The sequence below is a fragment of the Anser cygnoides genome, chromosome 4, assembly GCF_040182565.1.
Source record: "Anser cygnoides isolate HZ-2024a breed goose chromosome 4, Taihu_goose_T2T_genome, whole genome shotgun sequence".
NCBI classification, from domain to species: domain Eukaryota; kingdom Metazoa; phylum Chordata; class Aves; order Anseriformes; family Anatidae; genus Anser; species Anser cygnoides.
This window is the reverse complement of record NC_089876.1, coordinates 43,652,037-43,673,839: the sequence shown is the minus strand read 5'-3', so window position 1 is coordinate 43,673,839 and position 21,803 is coordinate 43,652,037. Positions and strand designations below refer to the sequence as shown.

The 21,803-nt window shown below is 55.9% G+C and overlaps 1 long non-coding RNA gene and 1 pseudogene across 1 annotated transcript in view; one reads left to right on the top strand and one right to left on the bottom strand.

Annotated features, from left to right (window-relative positions):
• Positions 1-21,803, bottom strand: part of LOC136790713 (uncharacterized) — a 382,907-nt gene that overhangs the window by 173,430 nt on the left and 187,674 nt on the right. The gene's annotated exons all lie outside the window — the stretch shown is intronic.
• LOC136790708 (cytochrome c oxidase subunit 3-like) lies at positions 19,470-20,982 on the top strand (annotated as a pseudogene).

Below are 21,803 nucleotides of genomic sequence, written 5' to 3'. Positions count from 1 at the left end.
TCCAGAGAGTGCACTGGCACCACTGGGGATGCAGTGCAGTGAGTCCAGAGAGTGCAATGGCACCACTGCGGATGCACTGCAGTGAGTCCAGAGAGTGCACTGGCTCCACTGGGGATGCACTGCAGTGAGTCCAGAGAGTGCACTGGCACCACTGGGGATGCACTGCAGTGAGTCCAGAGAGTGTACTGGCACCACTGGGGATGCAGTGAAGTGAGTCCAGAGAGTGCACTGGCACCACTGGGAATGCACTTCAGGGAGTCCAGAGAGTGCACTGGCACCACTGGGATGCACTGCAGTGAGTCCACAGAGTGCACTAGCACTACTGGGGATGCAGTGCAGTGAGTCCAGAGAGTGCACTGGCACCACTGGGGATGCACTGCAGTGAGTCCAGAGAGTGCAGTGGCAATACTGGGGATGCAGTTTAGTGAGTCCAGAGAGTGCACTGGCACCACTGAGAATGCACTTCAGTGAGTCCAGAGAGTGCACTGGCACCACTGGGGATGCACTGCAGTGAGTCCAGAGATTGCACTGGCACCACTGGGGATGCAGTGCAGTGAGTCCACACAGTGCACTAGCACCACTGGGGATGCAGTGCAGTGAGTCCAGAGAGTGCACTGGCACCACTGGGGATGCACTGCAGTGAGTCCAGAGAGTGCACTGGCACCACTGGTGATGCACTGCTGTGAGTCCAGAGAGTGCTCTTGCACCACAGGGGATGCAGTGCAGTGACTCAAGAGAGTGCACTGGCACCACTGGGGATGCAGTGCAGTGAGTCCAGAGAGTGCACTGGCACCACTGGGGATGCAGTGCAGTGAGTCCAGAGAGTGCAATGGCACCACTGCGGATGCACTGCAGTGAGTCCAGAGAGTGCACTGGCACCACTGGGGATGCACTGCAGTGAGTCCAGAGAGTGCACTGGCACCACTGGGGATGCACTGCAGTGAGTCCAGAGAGTGCACTGGCACCACTGAGAATGCACTTCAGTGAGTCCAGAGAGTGCACTGGCACCACTGGGGATGCACTGCAGTGAGTCCACAGAGTGCACTAGCACTACTGGGGATGCAGTGCAGTGAGTCCAGAGAGTGCGCTGGAACCACTGGGGATGCAGTGCAGTGAGTCCAGAGAGTGCACTGGCACCACTGGGGATGCAGTGCAGTGAGTCCAGAGAGTGCACTGGCACCACTGGGGATGCACTGTAGTGAGTCCAGTGAGTGCACTGGCACCACTGGGGATGCAGTGCAGTAAGTTCAGAGAGTGCACTGGCACCACTGGGGAAGCAGTGCAGTGAGTCCAGAGAGTGCAGTGGCACCACTGGGGATGCAGTGCAGTGAGTCCAGAGAGTGCACTGGCAGCACTGGGGATGCAGTGCAGTGAGTCCAGAGAGTGCACTGGCACCACTGGGGATGCAGTTCAGTGAGTCCAGAGAGTGCACTGGCACTACTGGGGATGCAGTGCAGTGAGTCCAGAGAGTGCACTGGCACCACTGAGAATGCAGTGCTGTGACTCCAGAGAGCGCACAGGCACCAGTGGGGATGCAGTGCAGTGAGTCCAGAGAGTGCACTGGCACCACTGGGGATGCACTGCAGTGAGCCCAGAGAGTGCACTGGCACCAGTGGGGATGCACTGCAGTGAGTCCAGTGAGTGCACTGGCACCACTGGGGATGCAGTGCAGTGAGTCCAGAGAGTGCAGTGGCACCACTGGGGATGCAGTTTAGTGAGTCCAGAGAGTGCACTGGCACCACTGGGGATGCAGTGCAGTGAGTCCAGTGAGTGTACTGGCACCACTGGGGATGCACTGCAGTGAGTCCAGAGAGTGCACTGGCACCACTGAGAATGCACTTCAATGAGTCCAGAGAGTGCACTGGCACCACTGGGGATGCACTGCAGTGAGTCCAGAGAGTGCAGTGGCACCACTGGGGATGCACTGCAGTGAGTCCAGAGAGTGATTTGGCACCAGTGGGGATGCACTGCAGTTACTCCAGAGACTGCACTGGCACCAATGGGGATGCAGTGCAGTGAGTGCAGAGAGTGCACTGGCACCAGTGGGGATGCACTGCAGTGAGTCCAGAGAGTGCACTGGCACCACTGGGGGTGCACTGCAGTGAGTCCAGAGAGTGCACTGTCACCACTGGGGATGCAGTACAGTGAGTCCACAGAGTGCACTGGCACCACTGGGGATGCAGTGCAGTGAGTCCAGAGCGTGCACTGGCACCACTGGGGATGCAGTGCAGTGAATCCAGTGAGTGCACTGGCACCACTGGGGATGCAGTGCAGTGAGTCCAGAGAGTGCACTGGCACCACTGGGGATGCAGTGCAGTGAGTCCAGAGAGTGCACTGGCACCACTGGGGATGCACTGCTGTGAGTCCAGAGAGTGCACTGTCACTACTGGGGATGCAGTGCAGTGAGTCCAGAGAGTGCACTGGCACCACTGGGGATGCAGTGCAGTGAGTCCTGAGAGTGCACTGGCACCACTGGGGATGCACTGCAGTGAGTCCAGAGATTGCACTGGCACCACTGGGGATGCAGTGCAGTGAGTCCAGAGAGTGCACTGGCAGCACTGGGGATGCAGTGCAGTGAGTCCAGAGAGTGCACTGGCACCACTGGGGATGCAGTGCAGTGAGTCCAGAGAGTGCACTGGCACCACTGGTGATGCACTGCTGTGAGTCCAGAGAGTGCTCTTGCACCACAGGGGATGCAGTGCAGTGACTCAAGAGAGTGCACTGGCAGCACTGGGGATGCAGTGCAGTGAGTCCTGAGAGTACACTGGCTCCACCGGGGATGCCCTGCAGTGAGTCCAGAGAGTGCACTGGCGATGCAGTGCAGTGAGTCCAGAGAGTGCACTGGCACCACTGGGGATGCAGCGCAGTGAGTCCAGAGAGTGCACTGGCCCCACTGGGGATGCACTGCAGTGAGTCCAGAGAGTGCACTGTCACTACTGGGGATGCACTGCAGTGAGTCCAGAGAGTGCACTGGCACCACTGATAATGCACTTCAGTGAGTCCAGAGAGTGCACTGGCACCACTGGGGATGCACTGCAGTGAGTCCAGAGATTGCACTGGCACCACTGGGGATGCAGTTCAGTGAGTCCAGAGAGTGCACTGGCACCACTGGGGATGCAGTGCAGTGAGTCCAGAGAGTGCACTGGCACCACTGAGAATGCACTGCAGTGTGTCCAGAGAGCGCACTGGCACCACTGGGGATGCAGTGCAGTGAGTCCAGAGATTGCACTGGCACCACCGGGGATGCAGTGCTGTTACTCCAGAGAGCGCACTGGCACCACTGGGGATGCAGTGCAGTGAGTCCAGACAGTGCACTGGCACCACTGGGGATGCACTGCAGTGAGTCCAGAGAGTGCACTGGCACCACTGGGGATGCACTGCAGTGAGTCCAGAGAGTGCACTGGCAATACTGGGGATGCAGTGCAGTGAGTCCAGAGAGTGCAATGGCACCACTGCGGATGTACTGCAGTGAGTCCAGAGAGTGCACTGGCACCACTGAGAATGCACTTCAGTGAGTCCAGAGAGTGCACTGGCACCACTGGGGATGCACTGCAGTGAGTCCACAGAGTGCACTAGCACTACTGGGGATGCAGTGCAGTGAGTCCAGAGAGTGCGCTGGAACCACTGGGGATGCAGTGCAGTGAGTCCAGAGAGTGCACTGGCACCACTGGGGATGCAGTGCAGTGACTCCAGAGAGTGCACTGGCACCACTGGGGATGCACTGCAGTGAGTCCAGTGAGTGCACTGGCACCACTGGGGATGCAGTGCAGTAAGTCCAGAGAGTGCACTGGCACCACTGGGGAAGCAGTGCAGTGAGTCCAGAGAGTGCAGTGGCACCACTGGGGATGCAGTGCAGTGAGTCCAGAGAGTGCACTGGCAGCACTGGGGATGCAGTGCAGTGAGTCCAGAGAGTGCACTGGCACCACTGGGGATGCAGTGCAGTGAGTCCAGAGAGTGCACTGGCACCACTGAGAATGCAGTGCTGTGACTCCAGAGAGCGCACAGGCACCACTGGGGATGCAGTGCAGTGAGTCCAGAGAGTGCACTGGCACCACTGGGGATGCACTGCAGTGAGCCCAGAGAGTGCACTGGCACCAGTGGGGATGCACTGCAGTCAGTCCAGTGAGTGCACTGGCACCACTGGGGAAGCAGTGCAGTGAGTCCAGAGAGTGCAGTGGCACCACTGGTGATGCAGTTTAGTGAGTCCAGAGAGTGCACTGGCACCACTGGGGATGCAGTGCAGTGAGTCCAGTGAGTGTACTGGCACCACTGGGGATGCACTGCAGTGAGTCCAGAGAGTGCACTGGCACCACTGGGGATGCAGTGCAGTGAGTCCAGAGAGTGCAGTGGCACCACTGGGGATGCACTGCAGTGAGTCCAGAGAGTGCACTGGCACCACTGGGGATGCAGTGCAGTGAGTCCAGAGAGTGCACTGGCACCACTGGGGATGCAGTGCAGTGAGTCCAGAGAGTGCACTGGCACCAGTGGGGATGCAGTGCAGTTACTCCAGAGACTGCACTGGCACCACCGGGGATGCAGTGCAGTGAGTCCAGAGAGTGCACTGGCACCACTGGGGATGCAGTGCAGTGAGTCCAGAGATTGCACTGGCACCACTGGGGATGCAGTGCTGTGACTCCAGAGAGCGCACTGGCACCACTGGGGATGCAGTGCAGTGAGTCCAGAGAGTGCACTGGCACCACTGGGGATGCACTGCAGTGAGTCCACAGAGAGTGCACTGGCACCAGTGGGGATGCACTGCAGTGAGTCCAGAGAGTGCACTGGCACCACTGGGGAAGCAGTGCAGTGAGTCCAGAGAGTGCACTGGCACCACTGGGGATGCACTGCAGTGAGTCCAGAGAGTGCACTGGCAATACTGGGGATGCAGTGCAGTGAGTCCAGAGAGTGCACTGGCACCACTGAGAATGCACTTCAGTGAGTCCAGAGAGTGCACTGGCACCACTGGGGATGCACTGCAGTGAGTCCAGAGATTGCACTGGCACCACTGGGGATGCAGTACAGTGAGTCCACACAGTGCACTAGCACCACTGGGGATGCAGTGCAGTGAGTCCAGAGAGTGCACTGGCACCACTGGGGATGCAGTGCAGTGAGTCCAGAGAGTGCACTGGCACCACTGCGGATGCAGTGCAGTGAGTCCAGAGAGTGCACTGGCTCCACTGGGGATGCACTGCAGTGAGTCCAGAGAGTGCACTGGCACCACTGGGGATGCACTGCAGTGAGTCCAGAGAGTGTACTGGCACCACTGGGGATGCACTGAAGTGAGTCCAGAGAGTGCACTGGCACCACTGGGAATGCACTTCAGTGAGTCCAGAGAGTGCACTGGCACCACTGGGGATGCACTGCAGTGAGTCCACAGAGTGCACTAGCACTACTGGGGATGCAGTGCAGTGAGTCCAGAGAGTGCGCTGGAACCACTGGGGGTGCAGTGCAGTGAGTCCAGAGAGTGCACTGGCACCACTGGGGATGCACTGCAGTGACTCCAGAGAGTGCACTGGCACCACTGGGGATGCACTGCAGTGAGTCCAGAGATTGCACTGGCACCACTGGGGATGCAGTTCAGTGAGTCCAGAGAGTGCACTGGCACCACTGGGGATGCAGTGCAGTGAGTCCAGAGAGTGCACTGGCACCACTGAGAATGCACTGCAGTGAGTCCAGAGAGCGCACTGGCACCACTGGGGATGCAGTGCAGTGAGTCCAGAGATTGCACTGGCACCACTGGGGATGCAGTGCTGTGACTCCAGAGAGCGCACTGGCACCACTGGGGATGCACTGCAGTGAGTCCAGAGAGTGCACTGGCACCACTGGGGATGCACTGCAGTGAGTCCAGAGAGAGCACTGGCACCAATGGGGATGCACTGCAGTGACTCGAAAGAGTGCACTGGCACCACTGGGGAAGCAGTGCAGTGAGTCCAGAGAGTGCACTGGCACCACTGGGGATGCACTGCAGTGAGTCCAGAGAGTGCACTGGCAATACTGGGGATGCAGTGCAGTGAGTCCAGAGAGTGCACTGGCACCACTGAGAATGCACTTCAGTGAGTCCAGAGAGTGCACTGGCACCACTGGGGATGCAGTACAGTGAGTCCACACAGTGCACTAGCACCACTGGGGATGCAGTGCAGTGAGTCCAGAGAGTGCACTGGCACCACTGGGGATGCAGTGCAGTGAGTCCAGAGAGCGCACTGGCACCACTGGTGATGCACTGCTGTGAGTCCAGAGAGTGCTCTTGCACCACAGGGGATGCAGTGCAGTGACTCAAGAGAGTGCACTGGCAGCACTGGGGATGCAGTGCAGTGAGTCCAGAGAGTGCACTGGCACCACTGGGGATGCAGTGCAGTGAGTCCAGAGAGTGCAATGGCACCACTGCGGATGCACTGCAGTGAGTCCAGAGAGTGCACTGGCTCCACTGGGGATGCACTGCAGTGAGTCCAGAGAGTGCACTGGCACCACTGGGGATGCACTGCAGTGAGTCCAGAGAGTGTACTGGCACCACTGGGGATGCAGTGAAGTGAGTCCAGAGAGTGCACTGGCACCACTGGGAATGCACTTCAGGGAGTCCAGAGAGTGCACTGGCACCACTGGGATGCACTGCAGTGAGTCCACAGAGTGCACTAGCACTACTGAGGATGCAGTGCAGTGAGTCCAGAGAGTGCACTGGCACCACTGGGGATGCACTGCAGTGAGTCCAGAGAGTGCAGTGGCAATACTGGGGATGCAGCTTAGTGAGTCCAGAGAGTGCACTGGCACCACTGAGAATGCACTTCAGTGAGTCCAGAGAGTGCACTGGCACCACTGGGGATGCACTGCAGTGAGTCCAGAGATTGCACTGGCACCACTGGGGATGCAGTGCAGTGAGTCCACACAGTGCACTAGCACCACTGGGGATGCAGTGCAGTGAGTCCAGAGAGTGCACTGGCACCACTGGGGATGCAGTGCAGTGAGTCCAGAGAGTGCATTGGCACCACTGGGGATGCACTGCAGTGAGTCCAGAGAGTGCACTTGCACCACTGGGGATGCAGTGCAGTGAGTCCAGAGAGTGCACTGGCACCACTGGGGATGCAGTGCAGTGAGTCCAGAGAGTGCACTGGCACCACTGGGGATGCAGTGCAGTGAGTCCAGAGAGTGCAATGGCACCACTGCGGATGCACTGCAGTGAGTCCAGAGAGTGCACTGGCACCACTGGGGATGCATTGCAGTGAGTCCAGAGAGTGCACTGGCACCACTGGGGATGCAGTGCTGTGACTCCAGAGAGTGTACTGGCACCACTGGGGATGCACTGAAGTGAGTCCAGAGAGTGCACTGGCACCACTGAGAATGCACTTCAGTGAGTCCAGAGAGTGCACTGGCACCACTGGGGATGCACTGCAGTGAGTCCACAGAGTGCACTAGCACTACTGGGGATGCAGTGCAGTGAGTCCAGAGAGTGCGCTGGAACCACTGGGGATGCAGTGCAGTGAGTCCAGAGAGTGCACTGGCACCACTGGGGATGCAGTGCAGTGAGTCCAGAGAGTGCACTGGCACCACTGGGGATGCACTGCAGTGAGTCCAGTGAGTGCACTGGCACCACTGGGGATGCAGTGCAGTAAGTTCAGAGAGTGCACTGGCACCACTGGGGAAGCAGTGCAGTGAGTCCAGAGAGTGCAGTGGCACCACTGGGGATGCAGTGCAGTGAGTCCAGAGAGTGCACTGGCAGCACTGGGGATGCAGTGCAGTGAGTCCAGAGAGTGCACTGGCACCACTGGGGATGCAGTTCAGTGAGTCCAGAGAGTGCACTGGCACTACTGGGGATGCAGTGCAGTGAGTCCAGAGAGTGCACTGGCACCACTGAGAATGCAGTGCTGTGACTCCAGAGAGCGCACAGGCACCAGTGGGGATGCAGTGCAGTGAGTCCAGAGAGTGCACTGGCACCACTGGGGATGCACTGCAGTGAGCCCAGAGAGTGCACTGGCACCAGTGGGGATGCACTGCAGTGAGTCCAGTGAGTGCACTGGCACCACTGGGCATGCAGTGCAGTGAGTCCAGAGAGTGCACTGGCACCACTGGGGATGCAGTGCAGTGAGTCCAGAGAGTGCACTGGCACCACTGGTGATGCACTGCTGTGAGTCCAGAGAGTGCTCTTGCACCACAGGGGATGCAGTGCAGTGACTCAAGAGAGTGCACTGGCAGCACTGGGGATGCAGTGCAGTGAGTCCTGAGAGTACACTGGCTCCACCGGGGATGCCCTGCAGTGAGTCCAGAGAGTGCACTGGCGATGCAGTGCAGTGAGTCCAGAGAGTGCACTGGCACCACTGGGGATGCAGCGCAGTGAGTCCAGAGAGTGCACTGGCCCCACTGGGGATGCACTGCAGTGAGTCCAGAGAGTGCACTGTCACTACTGGGGATGCACTGCAGTGAGTCCAGAGAGTGCACTGGCACCACTGATAATGCACTTCAGTGAGTCCAGAGAGTGCACTGGCACCACTGGGGATGCACTGCAGTGAGTCCAGAGATTGCACTGGCACCACTGGGGATGCAGTTCAGTGAGTCCAGAGAGTGCACTGGCACCACTGGGGATGCAGTGCAGTGAGTCCAGAGAGTGCACTGCCACCACTGAGAATGCACTGCAGTGTGTCCAGAGAGCGCACTGGCACCACTGGGGATGCACTGCAGTGAGTCCAGAGATTGCACTGGCACCACCGGGGATGCAGTGCTGTTACTCCAGAGAGCGCACTGGCACCACTGGGGATGCAGTGCAGTGAGTCCAGACAGTGCACTGGCACCACTGGGGATGCACTGCAGTGAGTCCAGAGAGTGCACTGGCACCACTGGGGATGCACTGCAGTGAGTCCAGAGAGTGCACTGGCAATACTGGGGATGCAGTGCAGTGAGTCCAGAGAGTGCAATGGCACCACTGCGGATGCACTGCAGTGAGTCCAGAGAGTGCACTGGCACCACTGAGAATGCACTTCAGTGAGTCCAGAGAGTGCACTGGCACCACTGGGGATGCACTGCAGTGAGTCCACAGAGTGCACTAGCACTACTGGGGATGCAGTGCAGTGAGTCCAGAGAGTGCGCTGGAACCACTGGGGATGCAGTGCAGTGAGTCCAGAGAGTGCACTGGCACCACTGGGGATGCAGTGCAGTAAGTCCAGAGAGTGCACTGGCACCACTGGGGATGCACTGCAGTGAGTCCAGTGAGTGCACTGGCACCACTGGGGATGCAGTGCAGTAAGTCCAGAGAGTGCACTGGCACCACTGGGGAAGCAGTGCAGTGAGTCCAGAGAGTGCAGTGGCACCACTGGGGATGCAGTGCAGTGAGTCCAGAGAGTGCACTGGCAGCACTGGGGATGCAGTGCAGTGAGTCCAGAGAGTGCACTGGCACCACTGGGGATGCAGTGCAGTGAGTCCAGAGAGTGCACTGGCACCACTGAGAATGCAGTGCTGTGACTCCAGAGAGCGCACAGGCACCACTGGGGATGCAGTGCAGTGAGTCCAGAGAGTGCACTGGCACCACTGGGGATGCACTGCAGTGAGCCCAGAGAGTGCACTGGCACCAGTGGGGATGCACTGCAGTCAGTCCAGTGAGTGCACTGGCACCACTGGGGAAGCAGTGCAGTGAGTCCAGAGAGTGCAGTGGCACCACTGGTGATGCAGTTTAGTGAGTCCAGAGAGTGCACTGGCACCACTGGGGATGCAGTGCAGTGAGTCCAGTGAGTGTACTGGCACCACTGGGGATGCACTGCAGTGAGTCCAGAGAGTGCACTGGCACCACTGGGGATGCACTGCAGTGAGTCCAGAGAGTGCAGTGGCACCACTGGGGATGCACTGCAGTGAGTCCAGAGAGTGCACTGGCACCACTGGGGATGCAGTGCAGTGAGTCCAGAGAGTGCACTGGCACCACTGGGGATGCAGTGCAGTGAGTCCAGAGAGTGCACTGGCACCAGTGGGGATGCAGTGCAGTTACTCCAGAGACTGCACTGGCACCACCGGGGATGCAGTGCAGTGAGTCCAGAGAGTGCACTGGCACCACTGGGGATGCAGTGCAGTGAGTCCAGAGATTGCACTGGCACCACTGGGGATGCAGTGCTGTGACTCCAGAGAGCGCACTGGCACCACTGGGGATGCAGTGCAGTGAGTCCAGAGAGTGCACTGGCACCACTGGGGATGTACTGCAGTGAGTCCACAGAGAGTGCACTGGCACCAGTGGGGATGCACTGCAGTGAGTCCAGAGAGTGCACTGGCACCACTGGGGAAGCAGTGCAGTGAGTCCAGAGAGTGCAGTGGCACCACTGGGGATGCAGTTTAGTGAGTCCAGAGAGTGCACTGGCACCACTGGGGATGCAGTGCAGTGAGTCCAGTGAGTGTACTGGCACCACTGGGGATGCACTGCAGTGAGTCCAGAGAGTGCACTGGCACCACTGAGAATGCACTTCAATGAGTCCAGAGAGTGCACTGGCACCACTGGGGATGCACTGCAGTGAGTCCAGAGAGTGCAGTGGCACCACTGGGGATGCACTGCAGTGAGTCCAGAGAGTGCTTTGGCACCAGTGGGGATGCACTGCAGTTACTCCAGAGACTGCACTGGCACCACTGGGGATGCAGTGCAGTGAGTCCAGAGAGTGCACTGGCACCAGTGGGGATGCACTGCAGTGAGTCCAGAGAGTGCACTGGCACCACTGGGGATGCACTGCAGTGAGTCCAGAGAGTGCACTGTCACCACTGGGGATGCAGTACAGTGAGTCCACAGAGTGCACTGGCACCACTGGGGATGCAGTGCAGTGAGTCCAGAGAGTGCACTGGCACCACTGGGGATGCAGTGCAGTGAATCCAGTGAGTGCACTGGCACCACTGGGGATGCAGTGCAGTGAGTCCAGAGATTGCACTGGCACCACTGGGGATGCAGTGCTGTGACTCCAGAGAGCGCACTGGCACCACTGGAGATGCACTGCAGTGAGTCCAGAGAGTGCACTGGCACCACTGGGGATGCACTGCAGTGAGTCCAGAGAGTGCACTGGCACCACTGGGGATGCACTGCAGTGACTCGAAAGAGTGCACTGGCACCACTGGGGAAGCAGTGCAGTGAGTCCAGAGAGTGCACTGGCACCACTGGGGATGCACTGCAGTGAGTCCAGAGAGTGCACTGGCAATACTGGGGATGCAGTGCAGTGAGTCCAGAGAGTGCACTGGCACCACTGAGAATGCACTTCAGTGAGTCCAGAGAGTGCACTGGCACCACTGGGGATGCACTGCAGTGAGTCCAGAGATTGCACTGGCACCACTGGGGATGCAGTACAGTGAGTCCACACAGTGCACTAGCACCACTGGGGATGCAGTGCAGTGAGTCCAGAGAGTGCACTGGCACCACTGGGGATGCAGTGCAGTGAGTCCAGAGAGTGCACTGGCACCACTGGGGATGCACTGCAGTGAGTCCACAGAGTGCACTAGCACTACTGGGGATGCAGTGCAGTGAGTCCAGAGAGTGCGCTGGAACCACTGGGGGTGCAGTGCAGTGAGTCCAGAGAGTGCACTGGCACCACTGGGGATGCAGTGCAGTGACTCCAGAGAGTGCACTGGCACCACTGTGGATGCACTGCAGTGAGTCCAGTGAGTGCACTGGCACCACTGGGGATGCAGTGCAGTAAGTTCAGAGAGTGCACTGGCACCACTGGGGAAGCAGTACAGTGAGTCCAGAGAGTGCAGTGGCACCACTGTGGATGCACTGCAGTGAGTCCAGAGAGTGCACTGGCACCACTGGGGATGCACTGCAGTGAGTCCAGAGATTGCACTGGCACCACTGGGGATGCAGTTCAGTGAGTCCAGAGAGTGCACTGGCACCACTGGGGATGCAGTGCAGTGAGTCCAGAGAGTGCACTGGCACCACTGAGAATGCAATGCAGTGAGTCCAGAGAGCGCACTGGCACCACTGGGGATGCAGTGCAGTGAGTCCAGAGATTGCACTGGCACCACTGGGGATGCAGTGCTGTGACTCCAGAGAGCGCACTGGCACCACTGGTGATGCACTGCAGTGAGTCCAGAGAGTGCACTGGCACCACTGGGGATGCAGTGCAGTGAGTCCAGAGAGCGCACTGGCACCAATGGGGATGCACTGCAGTGACTCGAAAGAGTGCACTGGCACCACTGGGGAAGCAGTGCAGTGAGTCCAGAGAGTGCACTGGCACCACTGGGGATGCACTTCAGTGAGTCCAGAGAGTGCACTGGCAATACTGGGGATGCAGTGCAGTGAGTCCAGAGAGTGCACTGGCACCACTGAGAATGCACTTCAGTGAGTCCAGAGAGTGCACTGGCACCACTGGGGATGCAGTACAGTGAGTCCACACAGTGCACTAGCACCACTGGGGATGCAGTGCAGTGAGTCCAGAGAGTGCACTGGCACCACTGGGGATGCAGTGCAGTGAGTCCAGAGAGTGCAATGGCACCACTGCGGATGCACTGCAGTGAGTCCAGAGAGTGCACTGGCTCCACTGGGGATGCACTGCAGTGAGTCCAGAGAGTGCACTGGCACCACTGGGATGCACTGCAGTGAGTCCAGAGAGTGTACTGGCACCACTGGGGATGCACTGAAGTGAGTCCAGAGAGTGCACTGGCACCACTGGGAATGCACTTCAGTGAGTCCAGAGAGTGCACTGGCACCACTGGGGATGCACTGCAGTGAGTCCACAGAGTGCACTAGCACTACTGGGGATGCAGTGCAGTGAGTCCAGAGAGTGCACTGGCACCACTGGGGATGCACTGCAGTGAGTCCAGAGAGTGCACTGGCAATACTGGGGATGCAGTGCAGTGAGTCCAGAGAGTGCACTGGCACCACTGAGAATGCACTTCAGTGAGTCCAGAGAGTGCACTGGCACCACTGGGGATGCACTGCAGTGAGTCCAGAGATTGCACTGGCACCACTGGGGATGCAGTACAGTGAGTCCACACAGTGCACTAGCACCACTGGGGATGCAGTGCAGTGAGTCCAGAGAGTGCACTGGCACCACTGGGGATGCAGTGCAGTGAGTCCAGAGAGTGCACTGGCAGCACTGGGGATGCACTGCTGTGAGTCCAGAGAGTGCTCTTGCACCACAGGGGATGCAGTGCAGTGACTCAAGAGAGTGCACTGGCAGCACTGGGGATGCAGTGCAGTGAGTCCAGAGAGTGCACTGGCACCACTGGGGATGCAGTGCAGTGAGTCCAGAGAGTGCAATGGCACCACTGGGGATGCACTGCAGTGAGTCCAGAGAGTGCACTGGCTCCACTGGGGATGCACTGCAGTGAGTCCAGAGAGTGCACTGGCACCACTGGGGATGCACTGCAGTGAGTCCAGAGAGTTTACTGGCACCACTGGGGATGCACTGAAGTGAGTCCAGAGAGTGCACTGGCACCACTGGGAATGCACTTCAGTGAGTCCAGAGAGTGCACTGGCACCACTGGGGATGCACTGCAGTGCGTCCACAGAGTGCACTAGCACTACTGGGGATGCAGTGCAGTGAGTCCAGAGAGTGCGCTGGAACCACTGGGGATGCAGTGCAGTGAGTCCAGAGAGTGCACTGGCACCACTGGGGATGCAGTGCAGTGACTCCAGAGAGTGCACTGGCACCACTGGGGATGCACTGCAGTGAGTCCAGTGAGTGCCCTGGCACCACTGGGGATGCAGTGCAGTAAGTTCAGAGAGTGCACTGGCACCACTGGGGATGCAGTTCAGTGAGTCCAGAGAGTGCAGTGGCACCACTGGGGATGCAGTGCAGTGAGTCCAGAGAGTGCACTGGCACCACTGGGGATGCACTGCAGTGAGCCCAGAGAGTGCACTGGCACCAGTGGGGATGCACTGCAGTGAGTCCAGAGAGTGCACTGGCACCACTGGGGATGCAGTGCAGTGAGTCCAGAGAGTGCAGTGGCACCACTGGGGATGCAGTTTAGTGAGTCCAGAGAGTGCACTGGCACCACTGGGGATGCAGTGCAGTGAGTCCAGTGAGTGTACTGGCACCACTGGGGATGCCCTGCAGTGAGTCCAGAGAGTGCACTGGCACCACTGAGAATGCACTTCAATGAGTCCAGAGAGTGCACTGGCACCACTGGGGATGCACTGCAGTGAGTCCAGAGAGTGCAGTGGCACCACTGGGGATGCACTGCAGTGAGTCCAGAGAGTGCTTGGCACCAGTGGGGATGCACTGCAGTTACTCCAGAGACTGCACTGGCACCAATGGGGATGCAGTGCAGTGAGTGCAGAGAGTGCACAGGCACCAGTGGGGATGCACTGCAGTGAGTCCAGAGAGTGCACTGGCACCACTGGGGGTGCACTGCAGTGAGTCCAGAGAGTGCACTGTCACCACTGGGGATGCAGTACAGTGAGTCCACAGAGTGCACTGGCACCACTGGGGATGCAGTGCAGTGAGTCCAGAGCGTGCACTGGCACCACTGGGGATGCAGTGCAGTGAATCCAGTGAGTGCACTGGCACCACTGGGGATGCAGTGCAGTGAGTCCAGAGAGTGCACTGGCACCACTGGGGATGCAGTGCAGTGAGTCCAGAGAGTGCACTGGCACCACTGGAGATGCACTGCAGTGAGTCCAGAGAGTGCACTGTCACTACTGGGGATGCAGTGCAGTGAGTCCAGAGAGTGCACTGGCACCACTGGGGATGCACTGCAGTGAGTCCAGTGAGTGCACTGGCACCACTGGGGATGCAGTACAGTGAGTCCACACAGTGCACTAGCACCACTGGGGATGCAGTGCAGTGAGTCCAGAGAGTGCACTGGCACCACTGGGGATGCAGTGCAGTGAGTCCAGAGAGTGCACTGGCACCACTGGTGATGCACTGCTGTGAGTCCAGAGAGTGCTCTTGCACCACAGGGGATGCAGTGCAGTGACTCAAGAGAGTGCACTGGCAGCACTGGGGATGCAGTGCAGTGAGTCCTGAGAGTACACTGGCTCCACCGGGGATGCCCTGCAGTGAGTCCAGAGAGTGCACTGGCGATGCAGTGCAGTGAGTCCAGAGATTGCACTGGCACCACTGCGGATGCAGTTCAGTGAGTCCAGAGAGTGCACTGGCACCACTGGGGATGCAGTGCAGTGAGTCCAGAGAGTGCACTGGCACCACTGAGAATGCACTGCAGTGTGTCCAGAGAGCGCACTGGCACCACTGGGGATGCAGTGCAGTGAGTCCAGAGATTGCACTGGCACCACTGGGGATGCAGTGCTGTTACTCCAGAGAGCGCACTGGCACCACTGGGGATGCACTGCAGTGAGTCCAGAGAGTGCACTGGCACCACTGGGGATGCACTGCAGTGAGTCCAGAGAGTGCACTGGCACCACTGGGGATGCACTGCAGTGACTCGAAAGAGTGCACTGGCACCACTGGGGAAGCAGTGCAGTGAGTCCAGAGAGTGCACTGGCACCACTGGGGATGCAGTGCAGTGAGTCCAGAGAGTGCACTGGCACCACTGAGAATGCACTGCAGTGTGTCCAGAGAGCGCACTGGCACCACTGGGGATGCAGTGCAGTGAGTCCAGAGATTGCACTGGCACCACTGCGGATGCAGTGCTGTTACTCCAGAGAGCGCACTGGCACCACTGGGGATGCACTGCAGTGAGTCCAGAGAGTGCACTGGCACCACTGGGGATGCACTGCAGTGAGTCCAGAGAGTGCACTGGCACCACTGGGGATGCACTGCAGTGACTCGAAAGAGTGCACTGGCACCACTGGGGAAGCAGTGCAGTGAGTCCAGAGAGTGCACTGGCACCACTGGGGATGCACTGCAGTGAGTCCAGAGAGTGCACTGGCAATACTGGGGATGCAGTGCAGTGAGTGCAGAGAGTGCACTGGCACCACTGGTGATGCAGTGCAGTGAGTCCAGAGACTGCACTGGCACCACTGGGGCTTCAGTGTAGTGAGTCCAGAGAGTGCACTGGCACCACTGGGGATGCACTGCAGTGAGTCCAGCGAGTGCACTGGCACCACTGGGGATGCAGTGCTGTGACTCCAGAGAGCGCACTGGCACCACTGGGGATGCAGTGCAGTGAGTGCAGAGAGTGCACTGGCACCACTGGGGATGCACTTCAGTGAGTTCAGAGAGTGCACTGGCACCACTGGGGATGGGTTTCAAGCCAACTGCATTAACCGCTCATGCTTCTTTCTTATGAGACGTTAGTAAACCAATTACATAGCCTTGTCAAGACTAAATCACAGGTAAAAATCCTGTACATCTCATGTGGCCAACCACTCCCAACTAGGATTCCAAGAACCAGGAGGTTCGGTGAAAATAGGGCTAGTGCTATTAGAGGGGTGATTATTAGGGTAAGCCCTAAGCTGTCTTTAATGGAGAAGTATGGGTGGAATGGGATTTTGTCGCAGTCTGATACGATTCCTAGTGGGTTATTTGAGCCTGATTCGTGTAGGAAGGTTAGGTGGACTAGGGTGATTCCTGCAATTAGGAAGGGCAGTAGGAAGTGGATGGCGAAGAATCGGGTTAAGGTTGGATTGTCTACTGAGAATCCTCCTCAGGCTCATTCTACTAGAGTTTGCCCAATGTACGGGATGGCTGAGAATAGGTTGGTGATTACGGTGGCCCCTCAGAATGACATTTGTCCTCATGGTAGGACATACCCTACGAAGGCAGTTGCTATTAGGGTGAGTAGGAGGATTACTCCTGTGTTTCAGGTTTCTTTGTATAGGTAGGAGCCGTAGTAGAGGCCTCGTCCGATGTGTAAGTAGATGCAGATAAAGAAGAGCGAAGCACCGTTGGCGTGGAGGTTGCGGATGAGCCATCCGTACTGGACGTCTCGGCATGTGTGAGCTACTGAGGAGAAGGCGAGTGAAGTGTCTGCGGTGTAGTGTATGGCTAGTAGCAGGCCTGTTAGGATTTGTGTGGCTAAGCAGATGGCTAGAAGGGAGCCGAAGTTTCATCAGGCAGAGATGTTGGAGGGGGCGGGTAGGTCGATTAGGGAGTTGTTGATTATTTTTAGTAGGGGATGGGATTTGCGGATGTTAGGGGCCATTAGTGAGTCTGTGTGTTATTAGGATTATTACCAGGATGGAGAGGGCGAAGGATCCTAGGTAGGCCTTAATTAGCCCTGTGTGTATTGAGGTTGCGGCTTTGCTTGCGGCTACTTGTAGTTCAGCAAGGCCCTCTGGCCCTATTTTTTTGAGTCAGGAGAGGTCGATCAAGTGTAGGGCAATGTTTTGTCCCTTTTCTAGTAGGTTTTTGGAGAAGAATCGGTGTACTAGGGGGTTGAAGCACCCTAATGCAGAGGAGAATTTTATGAGGGGGTTTGGTTTGAAGTGAGTGAGGGTGTGTGTTATGTTCGATAGTTCTAGGGCTAGGATGATTCCTAGGATTGTTATGAGGATGGCAGCAGTTTTGGTGATAAGGGGTATGGTTATTGGGGGGGTTTTGGTTGGTGTGATGAAAGAGGTAATGATTATTCCTGCTGTAATGCTGCCTAGGGCGAGTCGGGTTAGGGGGGCGGTGATTAGTGGGTTGTTTTCGTTTATTGATACTATTGGGGGGATTCGGGTTTGTCCAGCTTGGACTAGGATGGTTATGCGGATGCTGTAGGTTGCGGTGAATGCTGTGGCTATAAGGGTTAGGAGTAGGGCTCAAGTATTTAGGTATGATGTGTTTAAGCTTTCGATGATGAGGTCTTTTGAGTAGAATCCGGCTAGGAATGGGGTTCCTATCAGCGCCAGGTTTCCGATGGTTAGGCAGGAAGTAGTGACTGGGAGTATTTTCTGTAGGCCTCCTATCTTTCGGATATCTTGTTCTCCGTTTAGGTTGTGGATGATAGACCCTGAGCATAGGAATAGTATGGCTTTAAAGAAGGCATGGGTTGAGATGTGTAGGAAGGCTAGTTGTGGGAGGTTTAGTCCGATAGTGACTATTATTAGTCCTAGTTGGCTGGATGTTGAGAAAGCAATGATTTTTTTGATGTCATTTTGGGTTAGGGCGCATGTGGCAGCGAATAGGGTTGATAGAGCACCTAGGCATAGGCAGGCAGTTAGGGCTGTCTGGTTGGTGGCTAGCAGGGGGTGCATGCGGATGAGCAGGAAGATTCCGGCTACTACTATGGTACTGGAGTGCAGTAGGGCTGATACTGGGGTGGGGCCTTCTATTGCTGCGGGCAGTCATGGGTGGAGTCCAAATTGGGCGGATTTTCCTGCGGCTGCGAGGATTAATCCTATGAGGGGGAGGATTGGGGTTTGGTGGGGGTGTACGGCTTGTTGGATCTCTCAGGTGTTGAATGTTGAAGCTAGTCATGCTATGCTCAGGATCAGTCCGATGTCTCCGATTCGGTTGTAGATTACGGCTCGTAGGGCGGCGGTGTTGGCATCTGCTCGGCCTTGTCATCAGCCGATGAGAAGGAAGGACATGATTCGTACTCCTTCCCAGCCTACGAATAGGAGGAATATGTTGTTTGCGGTTGTTAGGAGGAGTATGGCGACTAGGAATGTCAGTAGGTAGGTGAAAAATTTTGTTACGTATGGCTCTGAGGCCATGTATCATATGGCGAATTGTAGGATTGATCATGTTACAAATAGGGCGATTGGAAGAAATGTTATTGAGTATTGGTCTATTTTTAGGCTCAGGGGGATTTTAAAGTTTATAATGAATTTTCACTCCCAGTGGCAGGTGACAGATTCTACTCCCGAGTAGATGAATGCGGTTGTAGGGGCTAGGCTAATTAGGAATGCGGTTTTAACAGCGCGGGTGGTGGCTTGTGGGGTGTTTTTAAAGTTTTTAAATAGAAATGGCAGGATGATTGGGGTTAGGAGGATTGTCAGCGTGAGTAGTGTGAGGGAGTTGATTAGTAGTGTGGGGTTCACTCCTTTTACTTGGATTTGCACCAAGATGGGTGGTTCCTAAGACCAGTGGATTGCTGTTATCCTTTAAAAGTAAGGGGGCTGAGGTTTTAGGCTCAGATGTAAGAGTTAGCAGCTCTTGTTGGTTAAACCCTCCCCTCGGCAGGTAAGAAGGTTTGAACTTCTATTCTTAGAATCACAGTCTAATGTTTGGTTTAAACTATACTTGCATGAGGGGATTCCGGAGATCAGTTCGGGTTTGAGGATTAGGAGGAATATTGGGATAATGTGGAGTGTTATGAGCAGGTGTTCTCGCGTGGTTGAGTTTTGCATAGATGTGATGTGGGAGGGGATTGAGCCTCGTTGGGTCATTAGTAGTATGAATAAGGTGTAGGAGGCGGTTAGTAGGGTTGCGATTCCTGTTAGGATGATCGTGAAGGCAGATCAGTTGAATAAGGTGATTATAATGGTTAGCTCTGCTATGAGGTTTGTTGTTGGGGGTAAGGCTATGTTTGTTAGATTGGCCAGCAATCATCAGGTAGCTATGAGTGGTAGGAGAGGTTGTAGGCCTCGTGTGAGTAGTAGAATTCGGCTGTGCGTACGTTCATAGTTTGTGTTGGCTAGGCAGAATAGTATGGAGGAAGTTAGTCCATGGGAAATTACACCACAACCAACCCCCCATCAAATAAGACCTCCTTCACTACCAAACCCACACCATGATCCTGACCATGAACCTAAGCTTCTTTGACCAATTTTCCAGCCCCAATCTATTCGGCATCCCCTTAATCCTACTATCCCTACTCTTCCCAGCCCTACTATTCCCGTCCCCAAACAACCGATGAATCAACAACCGCCTTTCTACTATCCAAACATGACTCCTTCACCTAATCACAAAACAACTAATAGTCCCACTCAACAAAAATGGCCACAAATGAGCCATAATATTTACATCCCTAATAATCATACTTCTTACAATCAACCTTCTAGGCCTCCTTCCATATACATTCACCCCAACCACCCAACTATCTATGAACATAGCCCTAGCCTTCCCACTATGGATCGCCACACTACTAACAGGCCTACGAAACCAACCATCAGCCTCTTTAGCCCACCTATTACCCGAAGGTACCCCTACACCCCTAATCCCCGCACTAATCCTGATCGAAACAACCAGCCTACTAATCCGCCCCCTAGCCCTCGGAGTCCGCCTTACAGCCAACCTTACAGCAGGACACTTACTCATCCAACTCGTCTCTACAGCCTCCATTGCATTAATACCCACCCTTCCTGCAGTATCCATCCTAACAATAATCATCCTACTACTCCTAACCATCCTAGAAGTAGCAGTAGCCATAATCCAGGCCTACGTCTTCGTGCTCCTTCTAAGCCTATACTTACAAGAAAACATCTAATGGCACACCAAGCACACTCATACCACATAGTTGACCCAAGCCCTTGACCAATCTTCGGGGCAGCCGCCGCCCTACTCACAACCTCAGGATTAATCATGTGATTCCACTACAACTCATCCATACTACTAACCCTAGGCCTCATCTCAATACTCCTAGTAATACTTCAATGATGACGAGACATTGTACGAGAAAGCACCTTCCAAGGCCATCACACTCCCACAGTCCAAAAAGGCCTACGATACGGCATAATCCTTTTCATCACATCCGAAGCATTCTTCTTCTTAGGGTTCTTCTGAGCGTTCTTCCACTCGAGCCTGGCCCCAACCCCAGAACTAGGAGGCCAATGACCCCCAACAGGAATTAAACCACTCAACCCGATAGAAGTCCCCCTACTAAACACAGCCATCCTACTAGCCTCAGGCGTTACCGTAACGTGAGCCCATCACAGCATCACAGAAGGAAACCGAAAACACGCCATCCACGCCCTAACCCTAACGATCCTCCTGGGATTCTACTTCACAGCCCTACAAGCAATAGAATACCACGAAGCCCCATTCTCAATCGCCGATAGCGTCTACGGATCTACCTTCTTCGTTGCCACTGGATTCCACGGACTCCACGTAATCATCGGATCCACCTTCCTGACCGTCTGCCTCTTCCGACTGATCAAGTTCCACTTTACATCAGACCACCACTTCGGATTCGAGGCAGCAGCCTGATACTGACACTTCGTAGACGTCATCTGACTATTCCTCTACATAACCATCTACTGATGAGGATCTTGCTCTTCTAGTATATTAATTACAATTGACTTCCAATCTCTAGAATCTGGTATAAACCCAGAGGAGAGCAATGAACGCACTCATGTTCATATTCGCCCTATCATCAATCCTAAGCGCCGCCCTAACCGCATTAAACTTCTGACTCGCCCAAATAAACCCCGACTCAGAGAAACTCTCACCGTACGAATGTGGATTCGACCCACTTGGATCTGCTCGATTACCATTCTCAGTCCGATTCTTCCTCAGTAGCCATCCTGTTCGTCCTATTCGACCTAGAAATCGCCCTCCTACTCCCCCTGCCATGAGCCGTCCAACTCCAATCCCCCCTAATGACCCTCACCTGAACTGTAGTGATCCTCCTTCTCCTAACACTCGGACTGGCCTACGAGTGAATTCAAGGGGGGCCTAGAATGAGCAGAATAACAGAAAGTTAGTCTAACCAAAAAGATAGCTGGTTTCGACCCAGCAGATTACAGCCAACCCTGTAACTTTCTTATGTCGCCCCTACATTTAAGCTTCTACTCAGCCTTCATTTTCAGCGGACTAGGACTAGCCTTCCACCGAACCCACCTAGTATCCGCCCTACTATGCCTTGAAAGCATAATATTATCGATATTCGTAGGCCTATCAATATGATCCATCGAAAACCAAGTCTCCTCATTCACCATGGTACCAATTCTCATGCTAACCTTCTCAGCGTGTGAGGCGGGCACAGGCCTGGCCATCCTAGTAGCCTCCACCCGCACACATGGCTCCGACCATCTACACAACCTAAACCTCCTGCAATGCTAAAAATCATCCTACCCACAATCATACTTCTTC